Source organism: Rissa tridactyla, chromosome 5 (genome assembly GCF_028500815.1).
Source record: "Rissa tridactyla isolate bRisTri1 chromosome 5, bRisTri1.patW.cur.20221130, whole genome shotgun sequence".
Taxonomy (NCBI): domain Eukaryota; kingdom Metazoa; phylum Chordata; class Aves; order Charadriiformes; family Laridae; genus Rissa; species Rissa tridactyla.
Genome location: NC_071470.1, coordinates 32,583,792 through 32,603,592, shown reverse-complemented (window position 1 = coordinate 32,603,592; position 19,801 = coordinate 32,583,792). Strand labels below are relative to the sequence as shown.

Sequence of the window (19,801 nt, the reverse complement as noted above, 5' to 3'; positions counted from 1 at the left end):
TACACGGCTGAATTTCGGGCATCAGAAACAGAAGATGCTTTGTCTGGACTTTCCCATGTAATCAGCAACCTCTCTCCTGCCTGTCTTAGGCCTCTATTCATTTTATTACTATTATAGTATCCCCTAGAGACAGACTTAGAAGGCATTCACCCCCAAAGGTCCTGTTACCTTAAAGTGATTAGTTATTTTCTCAGTAACATGTTACATGCTCTCATTCTGGTTACGTGAGTATATAAAGTGTGGCTGGCAAGTTATATGCATATGTAAGAAAATACAAAGTTGACATAAAAGAGCTTCACCATTGGATTTGATCAGTAGCCAGGGGAAGTAAAGTCCCCCAAACCAGGTGCTCTCCTCTGAAAGCAGCTTCAAGAGGGAACTTTGTGTACAAACCGAAGCCTTAGCTGGGGGTTGCAAATACCTAGCAGTTCATCGGCTGAACAGAGCGAGGGCAACTTGTTGTGACTAATCTGAGCAACAGCTAAAGGTAAGACTGCTCGTCAGGGTGACAAACCCCATACTTATTCCAATATGACACATATCGATCATTTTCTTTTTTAGTCACTAATCCAACAGCTGAAAAAAGAAATACACCCAACAGATATCAACAAAAAGACTCCATTCCCCTTTGGCTCAGCCAGCAGTGCTTTCCTGTCGTGCCAAGGGAACAACCTCCTCCCCTTTCCGAGGCCTCTCCTCCCAAGGAACATCTAACTCTCCCGGAGCGGGAAGCCTCTTTCAGCGTGCCAGCTGGGAATCAGGGCCCTGGGCTCAATCCCAGCACCTGTGCCTAGTTTTCTTACAGAGCGCAGCCAGCTGCTCTCCCAGGTCTGCAAATGTCCTGTATGCCCTATTTCTTTTCATTTCTGTGTATTGCTTTGGATAAACAATGCAAATGTGTTGCTTATGTTTGGAGTTTTGCAAATACGCTATTTTACATTTACCTTCACCTGGTTTGTGTTAAGGATCATATCAGGGTACTGACAAATGGAGCCATGCCATGTTTTCGGTAATCCTTAAACCAGGCTTGTTGAACCAGTAGTGCCCAGAACCCCTGGTCTATTTTTGAGAGAATTTGAAGGTGAGCAGGATATAACCGCAGGCCACTTCGGAAACTAATGACATGGAGTTTGGGAGGAAGAAGTGCTTTTGATGGCTGGTGTTTGTCAGCGAACTTTTCTGGCATTACACATGGTAGCAGAGAGTATAGCTGACCCGGGGGGTTCACAGGCATTAGATAATTGCTTTGGCTCTGACTTAGTTCACAGCACGTTAGACGAGTCATTTCTATCTGTGACACCGAACTATCAACTGCAGACTTCCTGTGTGGAAATAATTATGCATCTTTTCCGAGTTTGCATTACATTCTTATTTATCCAGCAGTTCTTATGCAGAGAGGCAAGGTTGGAGTTAAGAGAAGACTGTTGTCACTGCTAATAGCTTAACTCTGAAAAGTCTTCATATCATTCAAAACAGGAGCCAGACTGGGGCTTGCATTCTGTACCGCAGCAGGAAAGGGATACATAGAGGACTGGAAAATAATGAAGGTGGGAGGAAAGTGAATAGAAAATGGTTATTATCACTGCTCATAACAGCATATTAATTCAATCAGTTTATCTAGGAGCAGGGTTTAAAAAAGAACAGACGGAAATAAATTTTCATATGAACTCGTTGCCACAGGATGTTCTAAAACCCCAAAATATAAATAAATATGTTCAAAATGAAAACAGGCAACTTCAAGGGAGCTAGGCTTAACAAAGTCTCTGATACTTGCTTGTCTAGATGCAATGTCTGGTTCAGAAGTTAGGAAGTCCGTAAACTACTGATTTTCAGAAGCAGGAATGACACAAGTGGGTAAGAGCTACTTTTCCTATGCCCCGTTTCCAATTCTAAGCATCTATTACTACTTCCCTTCTTAGTTTCCCTTGAGGAAAGGACATGCCTAAGCCTGCTTAGAATTTTAAAAGCCTTCTCCATTCTGCACGAATAGAGGTGAGAATAAGAGACCATAAATGATTACCCATGGGCAGCTAATGAAAACCATACGATGCAAGTCCTAAATTGGAACCAAGGAGGTCTCTGAGGTGGACTGAAGGGTCGCTGTTCCAGGGTTGCCCCATCCTGGGGGGCTGTGGCAGTTCAGTTAGTCCTAGACAAGCACAACAGAGTTTCTGCCATCCTTGCGACTCCAGGTGTTGCTGTCACCAAAAAAAGAACAAACAGGTTAATAGAGATGGGGATTTTTTGAAGAAAAGTGTAATGAAAGCCAGGCCAGAAAGGGAAAGGATTTCAGTATTGTTGGTAACTTACATAGAACTCTACAGCATGAAACTCACAGGTAGGGAACTCGCATCTTTGGCTTTCTCACCACAGAAGTTTGGTAAGGCTTTTTGGACTGTTTGGACTTTACAAAGTTTCGTGTTTAGACTTTACAAAGTCCAACTTCTGGCACAATCCAGCTAGCGATGACTTACAGTCTTTCTCCCTCTAGTGGGTAATTACCCATGAAAGCCACGAGGGCACGTGCTTTAGAAATTTGCCTTGCACTTGCTTTCCATTGTCTTCTTTCTTAAGTTCGCTTTCTTCCTCTTTCCTCTGTGATCTTTCTCACAAATACATTCAGTGTTCTCTTGATTCCCTCTAAACATCATGTCTGCTCTTCCTCCATTCTTGTGCTATGCGAGGAGTTGGGCTGTTTGAGGATTTTCTATTTGACTTTGATGTAAGTGGAAATGAAAGTAAAGAAGCTGTCCAAGAATGAACTTAACATGAAATATTCTAGAGATTGGTGGTGTTTGCACAGAAGCATGCGTGCTACCTCCAATATGCTGGAGACTTAGAAATCTAGGAAAAAGAAAATCCTAAAACCTACCTTAAATGGGTTCCTGAGGTTTGTAATTTATTTTTTTCTATCTGGAGTCAGTCAAAAGAAAGTTGAGTTTACAGTTGGGTTTTCTCATGCTTAAAGTTGATTTATTTGGGTGGAAAGTCTTCTGCATTTTGCTTAGTAGTTTGCTCGCTTCACATTTGTTGTTCCATTACGAAATATTAACAGCAAAATACATAAGCCAGCTGTGTTATATCTGAACTTAGCTCTCTAACAGCAACAGTTAACTACCAAAGAGTATTCCCAGAGCAGAGCTGACATTAATTGAGAAAGATAGTGCCCTCAAATATGTTGAGACAAGATGCTATAGAAATTGATCTAACCAGACCATGCCTTTTGCCTATGGAGCTGCATTTCCCTCCTTTGCAGAGCATATAGGCTAGATACTATTACTGTTACTCCCTTGAGATTAATGGAAATATATTAGGGATGAATCTCAAAGGTGTTTCCTTTCTCTGACTATGATTTTTCTGTCTGGTTAAGCACATTTCAAAAAACAAGATGAACAAGCCAATATTGTCCAAATGAAAAATGACAGATCTGGCTGAAAGAAATTTTTAGGTCAGGCTTTGATAATACATTTCTCAAGTGACATCAGTCTTTGTATTAATCATTATCTATTATCCTTCTGATTAAAACTTTGAATTACCTAAGTAAACCAACAGGAAAGACATTTTGCTCCAGTCCAGGTATTTTCCAGGTTCCTTGTGGCACTGACCTTTGTCTCAATTCACTGTAGTAATGCTGTTCCTCAGAAGTCACTAATTAGAATCCCAAAAGAGTCTTTATTATGGCAAACTTAAGTATCAGAATGAGAATGAATGAAATGAAGATAAACTGGAATTTAACTGAAACAAAGTAAGATCATGGATTATTTGTTCTAAGCAAATTCTGCTCCTGCTAACACCTATGCAATCCATATATTTACATTATTTTGTGGAACAGCATCATACGAAAATAATTTTGCTATATAGCATATCAGGATTATCAACAGAGTTACTTTACTTACATGAGTAAAAAATATTGTAGCTTTTGCTCCCTTTACAACTGAAATGTCAACATAACTAATTTCATTTCACTGTAATAAAGATGAAATGAATTCCAATCCTTCTCCTATATCAGTAACAACATATTTTTATTCAGCTGAGACATTTCATAAACCTGCTGAAGGTAAGAATTGCAGACGGCGCTGAGACAGGATGTGGAGGCAGGGAGAAGGTACTGCAGAAGAAATTTACGGATTTTTGTCTCCAGAGCTTTACTGGCATTGATGTACAGGATCCAGTGACTACCAGCTTTCAAGACCAGCTTGTAGAGCTGACAGTAAGAAAATGTTCTTTCGCTTCCAAATGGAGTAATTTGTTCTAGATTTTATTAAGACACTGTAAACAAAGAAACTTACAGTGCCACATCCTGTTCTTTATTTAGGTTGGATGAGGGCTTCGTTTGGCATAATGGCATAATGGAAACTAGATCAACTGCACTGGGCTAAACGAAAGGCCTGTGAGTCCCTTTATCCAATCTCTGGTCATAGTCAGAAGCAAGTGCTTAGGGAAAGAATATGAGAAATGGGGCAAGCATAGAGCGTTGGTATCATTAGCCTATTCTGCCTGCAGCAGTGACTTGTATTTCATCACTGCTGATAAAGAAACATAGAAAGTAGTCTAGCGGTCTGAGCACAGAGCTGGGAGCTATGAATCTGTGTGTTTCAGTCTTGCCTCTGTCACCAAGGTTATTTGTATATTGCTGTGTCCCAGCTCATGTGCATGTGTGCTTGTGGCAAACCTGTCTCCAAGCCTCTGCACTGCAGAGGCACACACAGCCCACACTTACGTACGCACACTCGCATTCACGCTGTAGCTGGCCAGGTCTGGTATTATGGTTCGGAGAGATTTGTTCCTCCCTAATGAGCTGCTTAACATCTGTGATTGCTTCCTGAAGAGCTGCATTAATATCCCGGTGCACTTCTTATTGTGCCCTCTTATCTCTCCCCCATTCCTTCTCGTTCCTCTATTTTTCATGTGGTTATCATCACCGGTCTTTGTGGCCCTTATGCTTTGTCTTAAGCTTGTCATCCCTCAGTTCTTACACTCCAGAACAGCAGGCTCAGTGCAGTGTAAAAACTCTGCAAATGTTTTCCCCAACTGCGTAGCCCAAGTCAAGGTCAATCTATCAAGTAGCATGGAGAAGCTGAAGAAGAATTTTTTTAAAAAACTATGCTCCACCTTGCTTCGAGACTACCCTGCAATTTCCAGCACCACGTGATCGCTCTTGAATGGACCCTCAGAAAATGAATCCATCAGCTGCAGGCCCACTTCTGGTCATCTCACAGTTTCACTGTTGTGCCTGAAGCTCTGACACCTCCTCCTCCGCTGTCTTGTCCACTGCAACCGTTGTTCCCACCTCCACTGGTCTACGGTCCTTCCAGAAACACGACGTGGAGGCCCGCATGCTCCACACTCAGGGCACTACTCAGAACATCACAATGCAGGCAGATAAATAGGTAGTTGGCAGAATCTACCAGTTTGATGCATTACTTGACCTTTACAGCCGTTGGGCATATCCTCGTTTCTGCAAGCTGATTCCAGCCGGCTAGATGGAAGGGCAGATTTGAGGGATTTCTCCCCCAAATCCCTGCACCTCAGGTTGAGCAGAACCCTGGAGAGCTCCTGCTCCTCCTCCTCCTCCCCCAGGCCTGCAGCTGCGCCTCTGCGCAGGGCAGGGGTGCGCAGAAACTGGAGTAAGCCACATGCAAATCAGGGTTGAGTGGTAACCAAATATGTCTAACCCTGGGGGATGCTGGTGGGAAGGGCAGAGTCAGAGAAAGGGAAGCGAGCAAACAGGCTGGAATACTGGAATATGCAGGCCCTGGTATATTGGCATGTCAGGGGAGGGCTGTGTATAGTAAATAAATAAATATGGGTACACATGCTTTAGCTGTTTCCCCAGGGTAAAGTGCATTGGAGTGTGTTCAAAGAGTAATATTTGCTTTATACTGTCCCACGAGCACAAGTTCAATATATACATTAGGAAATATTTAAAGGGTGTGTGCATGCATGATCAAGGAATTTAGACAACAGCCTGACTAATCCACATCATACACCAAAACCCATCAGTCTGATTTCAATCCCAAATTTCTTACTTCTCAGTGTTACAATTTCACAAGCAATTAAAATGGCTACTGAGCTACATTATGTTATTATGAGCAACATCACTTGTCGAGATTTTAAGTATGAAAAGTTACGTTAATTGTTAGGCATTACTACCCAAGTAAAAATTACACCTCAGTGTTAAGAATGCACAGCATTAACTTGTTTAATATGATAGCTTTGAAAGAATGGTATGTTTTTCTTTTACATTTCTACTACAAGACCTTTGCTATTACTTTGTTCATTAAAATGCTTTCTGCAATAAAGATGATTCAATGATTTTGCAAACCAGCCTCATCCCTAGAATGTTATAATTTGCCAATTTCAAGGCTTTTCAACACAGACCCTTGCATATATGTCATATATCGCATTGCAGATTTCATCCAATAGCGGAAAATGTACTCTGAATGCAATATCATCTTATCAGTATTCTAGCACCATAAGCTTTCTCACTGCAAGCAGGGTACTGTTCATTACAATGAAACTGAAAACGGAATAACTGAAGGATTGATTTATATGACCTTCACTCAGGAATGTTCTAATTCTGACATAATCTCTCCGACTGAAATCCTAAACACTGTATAATTTTGATTTATTACCCTTAAAAGAAGGAGCTTAGATCTATAGATCAACAGAATACCTGGCATGAAAAACAGTAGTGCAACAGCTCAGGAAGACTGCAAGAAAATGCAGATTGATCACGTGACTTTACTCCAAACATTGTCTCCGCCAGCAAATCCAAGAACAGGGCTGAAAGCAAGTGGAAAAACATTATGCGGATGTTTTCACAAATCCACTCTGTCACTCGGAAATCTCTCTTGACTATATACATTTTTATAGCAAAGATAAGGCCTGTTAATAAGTTAAGGCATGAACCAATCTGTTTACTAAAAGTTGCAGGAAATGTTTATTAAAACAGCTAATTTATGGCAAAACAGGGCCAGGGCTTGATATACTACACAAAAGGCTGCTCTACCAGGCAGCCGTTTTCCTCCCGCACCAGCAGCATAACCTATTCTGTGCTATTCTGTCCTAACATCCGCTTGTCACGGGGGCCTGCGGAAGGCTTATCTATGGTGTGAGGGTACATTCGACCTGTCTCTGATGGCTGGCAGGTGAGAGCTAGAGCAGCCGTACAGTGCGCTGCTTAAAAATAATAGCTGATATATTTTAAGCAAAGTAGCTGGATCTGAGTCAAGTAGAATCTTACTGAATTGAAAGGTGAATCAGGCTGGCTGTGTTACTATTTGGATTTTTTTGGTGAGGTAAAGAGAGCAATTAGAAAAAAGACCAGAATCCCAATGAACACAGTTTTAATACCTTCCAGAATTGAAATCAACAGGTCATTTAATTTTAAGTGGACTAAGAAACAGAAATCTGCCCCCAACCCGCGCTTTTTCTGTTCTTACTGTTGGATGAAATTAATGCTTGCCTCCTTCCCTCCCACACACTTAGCTCACACTTCCCACTTAGCCACTTCCCAGTCCTGTTTTGGACAAATCTTTATCTTATCAGCCTTCTTTTGCAAATCCTTCTCCTCTAGAGCACTTAACACCCTCCCTTTCACAAAATCCACCTTTTACAAGTGGTATCTAATCAATGTTACTTTATCCCAGCCAGAAAACAGAGGGGCTTATTTTAGAAAAAATTTCTTTTTACTCAGTGCATTTGATGGCTGGTACGAATATTTTGTTTAGTTCTAGCAGATGGTAGTCTCCTCTATGCAGGAACGTTTGTCTGCTTCACTGTATTGCACAATGCTAGTCCAAGCATATTATTCTCACCTATGAATGGGCCTGTTCATTATTACTCCCAAAGATCAAACATTACACAACTCCTCTATTTTTCACTTACGGACAGTCTGAGCTACAGCTACTGCAGTCACTGTAAAAGCACTATAGCCTCAGAGAGATTATTCCTTCCTTCCTGAATACGTTAGAGTGGGTATACCAGGAACTAAATTTGTGCTCAGGGATAGCAGGAAGTGCCCGATTCTTTTTATGTGTTTGTAGAAAGGAAAAAGAAAAGGAAAAAAAAAGAATGAACTTGGGTGGAATCAAATTTAGTACATTTATTCCCTCAGCTATACAGACACAGTCTTCAAGAGTAATAAAATAAATTATTTATATCAAAAACTGCTTTCTACCAGACTGACATAAAGGCCTATAAGCAGTGGACAAAAGAGAAAACAACAGTGTACATTATTTTTATAATCAATCAACACTATAATCATATATGTTGCATATCAACATATACTAATACAATACAGACAATATTTGATTCTTTGGACTAGTTCTGCAAACCAGTCCTGGCATGCTTGATTTTCAGCATGAGCTATTTATTGAATTCTCAAATGAATGTATTTATCAGTAGGAAAATCAAAACAGCAGACAAACTAATATAGTCTTAGATTTCCCAATGGTGAATTCATTAGCAGAGTCAATTCTGGACTCAGCCTGGCATGCACCAGGCCATGCTTGCTTTCCAACATAATGACAGATGATCGTAAAAGCTTAACAGTGTTTTGCTATGGTGGTAAAGCAGACAGGGATGGGAGTGAAGAGCAACACAGTATCTTCTTCAACCAATGGCAAACCATTAAGTATGAGAGATTAAGAACTAGACTTTATTAGGATGATTATCATTACCCTCAACGACAACTATAAAAAGCAGTAAGTCAAATGGTTCTGACTCACTTGTTGAAGGGTATTAGCATCTGTGGAGGAAATTCTGGGTATGGGCTGTCACCAGTTGCTAATCCCTCTGGAACAGGTGCACAGCAGTTTGCCAGTCCCACATCATAGCAGGGCTGGGAGCCAGGGGATCCAGCTCATAGGAGAGATGCCCATTTGGAAAAGAGGTGGAACAAAACAAGAAAGGGCACTGCCTGTCTTGGCATCTCTCCCGAGTGGCTTCCACTGGTAAAGTTTTGGTGCCTAGCACAATTTGGAAGCCTTTCTCCCCTCGCTGCACGTCAGTGGTAATACCCTACCCTTTCTTCACCAATATCAAGTTCTCCTGGGCCACAGCAGCAGCTCTTGGGTGAAGTACTTCTACAGCCAGTATGTTTGTAATTGTAAATTCAACAGATTCTCTATAAACTGGTGACTGTTAATATTTTAAAATATCACTGGAATGCATAAGTAGCAGATCAGTCTAACCTGACTAAGGTCAAAGAACATTTATCAAGCCCTTTCAGGACAGAAGGCAGAAATATTGCAAAATTGACTTTCAAAGGAATGAACAACGAATACAGACTCAAAATTTCAACTCTGGCAGATGCTGAACCCAGTGTCATTTGATCTTCACTTAGGTGTCTGAGCAGGTCAGCAGAAGGAAACCTTTCTCAAAAATTATTGCTCTTGTTCAGCTAGTCCAAACTGGTGCCTTCTGAATAAGAGAAAACCGTTTCTTAAAAGTAATATAAATAAAATAGTATAAAGTCTTTTCACTGATTCAGATACACCCATTAAAACTTACATGTTGTAGGGTTAGAAAGGACCCTATCATCAGACCTGCACTAGATGGACTGAAAGACTTCTTGAAGGGATTTTTTTTTTCCCATCTGAAATACAACATACCTTTCAACACAATATATCTGCCCGATTAAAGTAATTCCATTGATGGAGAGTCTACCAGTCATAGTTTGATTATGATTACTTTTTATTGTAAACTTACTGTATTCATTATTAACCTGAGCTGTAAAAAATATTAATACTAGTAATTATTAAACTTGAGAACAATACTAAAAAAGATTAAAAAAAAAAGAGGGAAATGAAGCTGATTAAATGTCTATCTCGCATTGATTGCCAGTAGCTGCTAGTGTTAAATTAAGAGGTTATTTTATTGTCCTCTGCAGCCAAGCTCAGCCATACTCCATTCAATAACCAACAATTTAGGTCTTTGAGTTAATAATAATTACAATAAAAGTATTCCCCACTTTCTGGCGTGCTGTGTTTATTTTAGGATATTAACACAGCAATCCAAATACAACACGTAAGACTCCCTCAGGGCTTTCTGTCTCACATCCCAGACCTTCTGTTTCTTTATAAGCTTTAACAGCCACAGTTATAAGAGATATAAATAGTCCGAAGCACAAGAGAATCTCTCTTCCCTGACAGAATCTTTATTTACAAGCTGTACAAACCTAAGCAGGTCAAATAGTCCCTTGCTGGCAGGTTAATAAGGCCCACCTGCCAAATAAACCTACCAGTGAACTTCACAGAGCCTACATAAATCCAAAAAGCTTGGACAAGAGAAGATTTTCTCCCTAGGAATCATACTGAGACGGGATGCTTACAGTTCAAAAGGGGTTCATCTTTCAAACTCCAGAGTGCTTGTCTACCTGGTGCATACTTGTAAGTGTGCAAAAAGCTTGCAAAAAACATGGTTCTTACCTTCAGAAGACACCATTATTTAATATGTATATTTCAATATTGCTTACAGGACACCTACATGCCGAGGGCTCCTGTACTGGTGCCATACAAACATGCAAGACTTTTAAGTCTCTGCCCTTGAGTTCTCAATAGGTAAGTATGGTTGGGTCATAAATCAAATCTTTAAAATTATTTAAGACTTAACATACAATTAATCTGCCTACAATGCCATGAAAGACAACGGAAGAATAGGATAACTGATTATTTAAGCTGACCTAGAAAATAATCCTCACAAGCCACAGTACATTTTTAAATTAATATTGACCGCTATCAATGTGGAATTCTGTTCCCAGACCTGAGCTGTTCAAACACTACTGTTGGGTAAATGTTTCCCACTGAATCAATGACTTCTTTATGTTCTTTCCTGAATCAGCAAGGCCCAGCAACTCTCCTAGTGTGGGCATATCCATAGACCTTTCAAGAGGCCTAGTCACTATGTTTATATTGCATTGTAAAAAGCTTCTCCAAAGCATTCTTCAGATTTCTATTTGCTGTTTGTACAGTCAGCAAACTGTTAAATTCTGAGAGCATGCCTCCTAATTTATTATACTTTTAGGATGGCATAGGCAGATGAGGGCAGACAGCCATGCAGCAGTGGTTTGTAGCTGGGCAGGAGATTTTCCCTCACCCAAAACTCTGAAGCAGGAACTTGTGATCCATTCATAAAGGGCGTTAGTTTACCTTTGCATTGCCAGGCTGAGAACTGCAGCAGTACCAGAGATGATACACAAAGAGATCATATGTCCCAGCCTCAAAGGTGGCAAAAGCAATTAGGGAGGGCAATATATGGCTGGAGAGGCAGGGTGCATGTGTATGAAGGGCGGGAATCACAGGTCCAATTTTAACTAACCAGCAAAAGTCTGATAAAGTTCTTTAATGTATCATGAGGGACATGTCCATAGCAAGCCTACAGGCTCTCTGCTGCCTGCCTATAAAAATCCTTGGGGACAGGTTACAGCCAAATCAGGGAACACAAAAAGGTGTGCAGCTGTTCCTTCCTGCAGGTCTAGAGTGGGCTAGACCAGACTCCCTACAGGCACTGGGGGTTACAGCTGTATTAAAACATGTAGGATTGGGGCTGCAAGAAGACGACTCACGTACGTACACTAAGTACATATATTTGCAGAGTGCCTTGAATGTAAGTCAAATGTAACAGTTTTACAAGTGTACGTGAAATAAGGAACACATGTAGAATGTGCATTTAAGATGGTACGCTGTAGCAAAGCATTTAGTTGCACTTTGAAGGCCTCTCATGTCAGATCACCGGAGGGCATCAGTTTCAGGATTCTGATATTTTAGGTCAGCTGCATGCTGGGAGCAGTGTACTTTTAGTCAGATGCAAAAGTACCTCTTCTAGCCCCTACAAAGGACTTCTGGGGGGAGGCAGAAGTTGGGGCTTTGACTCACAGGTTAGACTCCTGAAATCCAAGTGCCATTTAAGTGCCTGTCTCCTCCTTTGGACCAGTGTAAACAGTTTATTCCTGCCTTGAAGAACCATCTGAAAGCCAGAAGATGCACGTAACCTCATCCCTTCAGCAAATACCACATATCCAGTTGCTGTAGCAATTGCAAAAGGAAGAGTGTCCAACACATGGTAGCTTGTGTCCATGTGAATGAAGCTATTATTAGCACAATGGTACTACAACCTTGCCCAGCTTCAGTGTGAGACAATATAGAGTGGGTGAATCTTCATGTGGGCTTGGCCAGCGTGCAGGAGACAGCCTGACACCTCTTCTCTGCTGAGTACATTCTTCATGTGAATCGCAGTTTAGTTCAGCTGCTGTAAATGCAGCTGAGACAGTCCAGTGTTTTTCTACTGTACGTACAATGGCTGCAGATTCAATGCTGGAGCCAGAACTGCCACAGTGGGATCACTCCTGCTATAGGGTTGAGCTGCTGAGAGTGAACCACAGTAGAACTCCTGCAGGCAGCTCAGCAGCTGCCTTTCACTCCCTGCTAGGGCTTCTGCACCAAGCAAGGGCGTATCATAAAATGCCTGCACTGATTTGCAGAGTGTAAGCTCTGGCTCATTAACAATAACCGAAGCGAACAAATATAGCTTAGAGGAGTGAGCGCATCAAGCTCGAGAAGAGTGTAAGAACATGGCAAAATGTGCAAGGAACACGTCCTACTCCTTTCAGTTTTCACAGCAAAACCAGCACAGGTGATAATTTAGCAGTTAGGCCTGCATTTGCAAGCCTGCTCATCCTGTGCCTCAAATACAGTTGTTTCAGCCCTCATTTGTCAAGCAAATTTGCATGTACTTAACAATATAAAACAAGTGCTAGGCATTTTATATAAAAGTCTCCAAACATTTCTCAACATTAGTGGATACTTCTGAAAATATCTGTCAATGAGCATTTTTCTCAAGGCATATATACTGACTAAATGGGATATGATCACAGCTACAATTTCTCAGTACAGGAAATTGCCAGCCACCAACATAATTAGAAACAGTTCATATGATCAAATTAATCATTCAAAAAAGAGCAATTACTGTTAACAGAATAATGGCATGCCTTAAAAAAGAATGAAATTAACCTTTAGGAGCGACATAGTTACCCTCACCATTCTGTACTGAGGCAGCAAAGATTAATATATGTGCAAAATAAAACACTGCATTAGCATCTGCTGAAAACAGAAGTAGCATTATCTATCTGGCCTATTCAACCCTTAACAAACTTTATTCTTTGGCACTGGCATAGAGTGGAAATATCAATAGTGACTTCTCTGCCAAAATGGGAAAAAAAAAAACCACAAACAAATACCCACAACTTCAAGACTTCCATTGCTATATAACTTACCACATTGTGTTTATCACCGAGCAATAATTAGATGAAGATTAAGCATAAATCAGTAATTTGAAATGCAGTAGAATTAACACTCAAACCTACATTACGGCTCCTCAAAAGCTAAGAGTTATAGAGTTAAGCTTTAGTTTACCATAACAAAATAAAATCTAGAAATGCATACCAAATATATTGAAAAAAACCTGTAGTTTCGCTCTGTAGTGCTCAACATTAGTTCTGATTATGAATGTATTACAGTATTTATACTTCTCCATGAGATTAAATTTATGTTTATAAACACAGTAACATGCTATGCTATCAATAGAAAGAAGAGTTAATGTGTTTTGAATCCTCAAGCTGTGTGTTTCTATATAGATCAGATTTATTTTATTCTGAATGTCAGCAATCTTTAAATTAAGTCATACTGATGTTGAAGATAATTAGAGACATATAACTTCTACAGATAAATTTATTAGTGCACTGAAGTTACTTATACCAGGCTGGAGCATGTTAGCTGCTTAGAACTGGTATACAGCTGTTATTTATCATCCCAACACTAGAAAACAGCAGGGACACACTCCTCAGTTTTCCTTTCTCCTGGCCTCTGCCTTCCCCTGAAGATGTATCCCACTCCCTCATGTCTTCACCTTTTCTTTTTCTTTTGCTCGATCAATGACACTTCCCTTCTTTCTGCTCCGCACAAATGATACAAACAGAAATAGGTATTTGCAAGAAGAGCGACATTTACTCCATTCTTTTCCTAGCTGAAAAGATATCTGGTAAACAGACTGGTGTATAACTCATAGTATGAAGAAGATTTACATTGAACTGTATATTTTCATCAAGGTTATAATTTCTTACTCTGAACATATTTAAGCTATAACTAATAGTTACACTTAAGATGTCTCTCATTTGGACAGAGACTAACTCTATTTGAGATTCTCTAAGCAGATTATTTTTTTCCCAAAGAATTAACTTTCAATTAAAAATACTCCATTTTTATATGAGATAACATAAAACATACGAAAAGTCTGAAAAGTCTGTACCTTCTCATTTTCAAGTGAATTTGAAATTAAAACAATTCTAATACACAATGCTGAATTTTTTTAAATAACCATTTTCAATGAACTTTCATTCCAATTAATTAGCAAATGTATGTGTGGGTTCTCAAGAACTCATTTAGTGCTATAATTTTAGGATGACTATCCTACATTTAATATAAAATATTTTGAAACACTCATTTAAGTTTTATACTTCATTCTTTCTTAACTCTACATTAGCAGCTTGCTGTCTCCATATTAAGCAGCATGCAATATGTTGTATGGCCAAAGACGTAAATGCATACATGCCAATAAAGATTTTTCTTAACAGTCATGATGACACACAGGCTGACACGCTGAAGGATCAGTGGCTCTGTTAGCTATACCTCACATAGCTAAGGATAGGTTCAGACAGGGTTCAGGCAGGTTGGAAACAACGATTACTCACTGTTAATCTGAAGGAAAAACATGGACTGTGGCCAAAATCAGCACTCAGGTGATGGGCTGCCAGCTGACAGCGTGAAAGAGACAGTAATGGTGATAGGAGGGACAACACTGGGAAGGTATCTCTGCGTCAGTGCTACAACAAAACAGAACAATGGGCGGCATTAGCTTTTCCAGTGTGTTCATGTTTTGAAGGAGAACTACAATGTCTTCAGTGTTTAGCCCTAATAGGTGGAAGAGTCCGTGAAACACGAAAAATCTACATTTGTAGATTCTGTATGGCCTAGTACAGTCCTTATCTCATTAAACACCTGTAGTACAATAAACACTGTGGACAGGCTGTGCTGCTGTATTAACTAACTTGCGAATATCTGATTAACTCATCAACTGCAGTCACGTAACTTCAGTTTAACTCTACCTGTAGTTATGTTTACATTGCCACCAAGACGATGCGCATTCGGGAAAATATTTACTGAACAGATGACTATATAAAATCCTGAAACAAAATAAAAAGGGATACAAGAAGGGAATTCAGGAAGCAATCAATCCTTAGGATCCGTACAGGAGAGAAATGTAAACATGAAGGTCCTGCCACAAAGACCTAAAATGAGATTAAACGTGCTTGCTAACCACAGCGTCGTTACAATTGGCCTTTGCCAGGGGAAAAAGAAAGCTTTAGCACAGGGACTGCTAATCTCCATTATTTCTGATAGCAATAAGTACCCCAAAGTGTGCCCCATCCCCTTGCTAACAGGGCTGACCAAACTCTCAGGGGAGGGAGTTCTGCAGTGTCGCACGGAATAGGACCACGCATGTAGAATTAGTTTCTGAGCTCTGCCTAATACAATGAAACTACAGCAGCTGCAGTGTGGGCATTAGCCTTTCTGCCTTTCTGGCACTGTCTGCCCCTGTGGTGGCACCCAAAAAAAAAAAAAAAAAAAAGAAACCTTCCTTCAGCTTCAGAATTTCAGCGTATCCTAACATAAGCCTAAGGTCAGAGGCACGGACTACCATTGTTGATGAATAAGTGATCTTAAAATGTAAATTATCTTTCGGCCTAGTAACTAATCGATAATCTCGGAAATATTTAAATATTTCTAGAACACTGTGTAGCCACTACATATATTTAAATTCCTTTGAGTTGAACAGAGGGATATTGATCTTGATACTATTTCTTAACACAGTATATCCATAAAGGCTGGAAGTAAGGAACAATAAAATTTTAAATACCAAATGAAACAGGAGTCGTTAATAAATGAGTACTATGATCTGCTGTAGTTGTACATCTTTTGGTTTCAATGACCCGTTTGGCTATCCAGGAAACATCAAGCTGTTAAAAAATATTACCTAATTCAAAATCACAAGAAAATGTAATGAAGGAGATTAAAACCGCCAATTTGCAATGACTATAAATAGGTTAGAGGACATTTACTTCAATTCTTTTGAAGCCATAACTCAAGTATAATGCAGTGTGCCTGTTATTTGTCAGCACAAGCTCATTCTGCGCTTCATGTGCATTTACACCATCAGAAGTTAAAAAATTTTTGAACTCAGTTTTCAGGAGTGTAATATAACTATATCCACTTTCAAAGAATCAGCCTCTTTGTGTCCTGCAGTGAAAAAATTGAGAGATTTTTATTATCACAATATGAGCGCAAGAAAACAGACAATTGTTTTTGAAATAAAAAAAAAAAACCTGCACGTGCAGTTTCTGTTTAAAGGGGTCATGACACTGGATTGCACCAGTGTCTACGTACAGTATAAACTGGTACCATTCCAGTTACAAGGTGTTAACTCCCAGCATAAGTTTTCCTGGAAGTTTGCATGGTGGGTCTATTAGAAGGCAATTACGTGACTGCAAATCCTAGTTGCATAGACAGGGCCAGTGATCTATAGGAGTTGAAAGGACTAAGGAAGATTTGTTGTCACCTTGACCACGAAAGCAAAATCCTTGCACTTAAACAACTGACAAAGGCAGCAAACATGTGAACTGCATAATCTGGAGGATCTCATGCATTAGTAATAAGTACAGAATAAAAATCTGTTTCTCTTTTATAAGTCATACGTAGAGATGGATTTATATCATTGAGCCTGAACACAGAATTTATTCCCAAGAGAAAGCAGATAATGCATTTATAGCATGCCAATTATTGATAACTATGTCATGCTTTGTACTTTTAATATGTTAGCATTCTTGTTCAACTATGGGAGAAAAGCACACCTGTATATGCCCTGATGTAGTAAAACAACAGGATTCACATATTTGTACTTCTGTTTATTTGTACTGATAACGGTGCTTCTATTTTTAATTAGAAAACTTTTTTTTCTGTAAATGCATATAACAACTTTAGAAAGGAAACTGTAAGATGAAATTGTCATGACAATTCAAATCAGCTATTTTAAAACATCATGACACTTTAATGCTATAAATACTGACATTAGAAAGTTAAATCTTGTTTGTCTAACACCTTTGAGATTGTGTATTTTTTTACAGAAAGGCTGTAAAACATGTTAAGTACCTTTATTGCTACCGACAGGTTTCCTTCAGCCACCTTGAGATTAGCTTTAATCAGCCAATGATTAAGTTTTGCATTTCTAAGTAATTGACGGTAAATTTGCCCTGTTCAGCTGTTAACTACCACACTAAAAAATATACACCCACCATTAAACACACACGTAAAAGCATCGACAAACTTTAACATATGAAAGTAAATTAATTTCCTAAAATAGCTAAATAAATAAATATCCGAGCCTTTCTGTAACAGATGGTGTAATTTCACCATTATCCAGAAAGCATGATGCTGGTGTCCTCCCCTCTTCCATTATTGTGTTTACCTTTCACAGGAATGGCATTAGGCCCTTAGCTACCAGGTTAATACAGTATCCATAGCACCGAGGAACTGTATTCTCGGCCTTGTACAAAAAACAGTTTCTCAACGCTCCACAAATCCCTTATCAAACCATCAAAAGCTTGAAAACGTTGGCTATTACCTGCTTTATCTGGTGTGACAGCTCATGAGAATATTTGTTCCTATTGTAACATGACGGATATTTAACGATTTGGCCTAAAAAAGAAAAAAAAAAGCTGTGCTTTCAATTGGCAAATTGCAACCACATGTACTTATTTTGATGCAAACTTTAAAAAAATAAATAAAATAAATAAACCAGGCCATACTTCCAGAAGAGACAGCCGGGGTAATTCACAGCCAGGCACACTTGGATTCTTACAACTATCCGACAGCCTCAAAATTGTGTGCAGTTGTAGGGAAAGTTGAAACATTTGGCTTAAATCAGGATTTTCAGAGAGCACACGTGTACGACGGCTCCCGAGCCTGGCGGCTGGGGAGGGCACGGTCACCAGGCTCATGGCGAGCATCCCTGGGCCCAAAGGGGAAAAAAAAAAAAAAAGTAATATTTAAAAAAAAATTAGATTGAAAATAAGTGTTTTCCACCGACCTCCGGCAGGCCCTCGGCAGCGCTCTCGCCCACCTGGGGACGCTGCTGTGGTGAGCCAGGCCCCCCCTGAGCGGGCCGGGCCCCACACAGCTCCCGCCTTCGGCCCCACCTCGCCCGCCGTGGCCTTCCCTCCCCTGGCCCCCAGCCCGCCCTCTTCTTCCTCCCCACCGGCAGCGGCTCTGTCAGGGCGGGCGGCCCCGCTCCCACCGTGGGGCCAGGGCTGGCGCTGCTGCTGGCGCTGCTGCTGGCGCTGCTCCCGCCGCTGCCGCCGCCACCGGCCGCCCCTGGGCCGCGCGTGCGGGCGGCTCCGTGCGGGGGGATTTGAAACAGCCGCTCCGGGGGCAGCGCAGCGGCGGCGGCCAATCAGCGGCCCGGATTTTTCGCGCTGGTTCTGGCCGGAGGAGGGGGCGGGGCCGCCGCGCAGGATCGCCCGAGCCGCCGCCGCCGCCGTTGCCGTGTCGCTTCAGCTCCCGCCGCCGCTCCCCAGCACCGAGCTACCGCCGCCGCCTCCGCCCGGCTCTCAGGGGAGAAGGATGCGCTAGGGCACAGGTCAGTAGGCCGGGAGTGCGGCTGGCTTTCCCCCCCCACCACCCCCCCCCCCGCCCGCGCCTCCCCGGGGAAGGGAGGAGGCACCCGGGGCACGTTCCCGCAGGCCCTGGGCGGGAGGCGGGAGCGGCGGCGGCGAGGCTCCCTCGCCCGCGGGGATGCTGCCGCCCGGCCCGGCGCCTCGCCGCGGTCAAGTGGGATTCCGTCGTCGTCCCCCCGCCTCCCGGGCTGGGACCGCGGGCCCTGCCCGGCAAAGCGCTGTGGAGGCGGCGTGGGGGCCGGGTGGGGGGTGTCCCGTCGCGGGGTATCCGCTCCTTCCTTCCCCCCGCTCCTTGCTCCGTCCCTTCTCCCGGGGACTCCCCCTCCGCCGGGGCTCCGCTCCCCTCAAACTTACCGCCGGCGCCCCGCCGTCTCCATCGCCCGGGCAGCCCGCAGCTCCCGTTTCCCCCTTCCCCGGAGGAGGGTTTTTTTGTTCGCTCCCCCCCTCTCTCTCCCTCCTTCCCTCCCCCCCGCTACCTGGCCCTCGCTGAGGGGGCCACCGGCCCCCCCCGCCATCCCATCCCTTCCCCGGGAGGCTGCCGCAGGATCGCTGCTGCTGGGCCTGACTCTTGGGTGGCGGAGGAGCGGAAAGGAGCGATGCCGAGCCGGAGTCCCGGCTGTTGCAGCTTCATCCTTCCCCCGCCGCCCTCCTCCTCCTCGGCGCTGCGGGAGGTCGGGGCAGCATAAAGGGGTGAGGGAGAGGTGCCCACCCGTCCCACCTCCCCCCCCCCGGGGAGGAAGGGGCGGGGGGAGGAATCAATCAGTGCAAATCAGAAAGAAAACCGGGGGGGGGAGAAGAACCGATGGGAAGGGAAAAAAAAAAAAAGAAAAAAAGCCTCCTCCAGGGTTTAAACCGCCTCCTTGAGGGGTGGGGTGGCTGCAAATGTCCCCCCCCGTGGCGGTGAGGGTGTGGGGAGGTGGAGGCTGCTCCTGCCCCTTCCCTGCGGGTAGGACGGGGATTGTACGGCAGCAGGAGTGAATGTAACTCTGGAAATGTATGGAAGGGGGAAGCCAT

The 19,801-nt window shown here is 42.3% G+C and overlaps 1 protein-coding gene across 7 annotated transcripts in view; it reads left to right on the top strand.

Annotated features, from left to right (window-relative positions):
- NSD2 (nuclear receptor binding SET domain protein 2) overlaps positions 1 to 19,801 on the top strand; it is a 100,929-nt gene that overhangs the window by 6,668 nt on the left and 74,460 nt on the right. For 2 of the 7 annotated variants that reach the window (XM_054201910.1, XM_054201908.1), the window contains one exon: positions 10,483 to 10,565. The exons of 2 other annotated variants lie outside the window; for them this stretch is intronic. The gene's annotated coding sequence lies outside the window, so the exon portion shown is untranslated. Of the gene's footprint in view, positions 1 to 10,482; positions 10,566 to 18,555; positions 18,751 to 19,801 lie in introns of those variants that run through there. 3 more of the 7 variants (XM_054201911.1, XM_054201906.1, XM_054201913.1) reach the window with 2 other exon arrangements.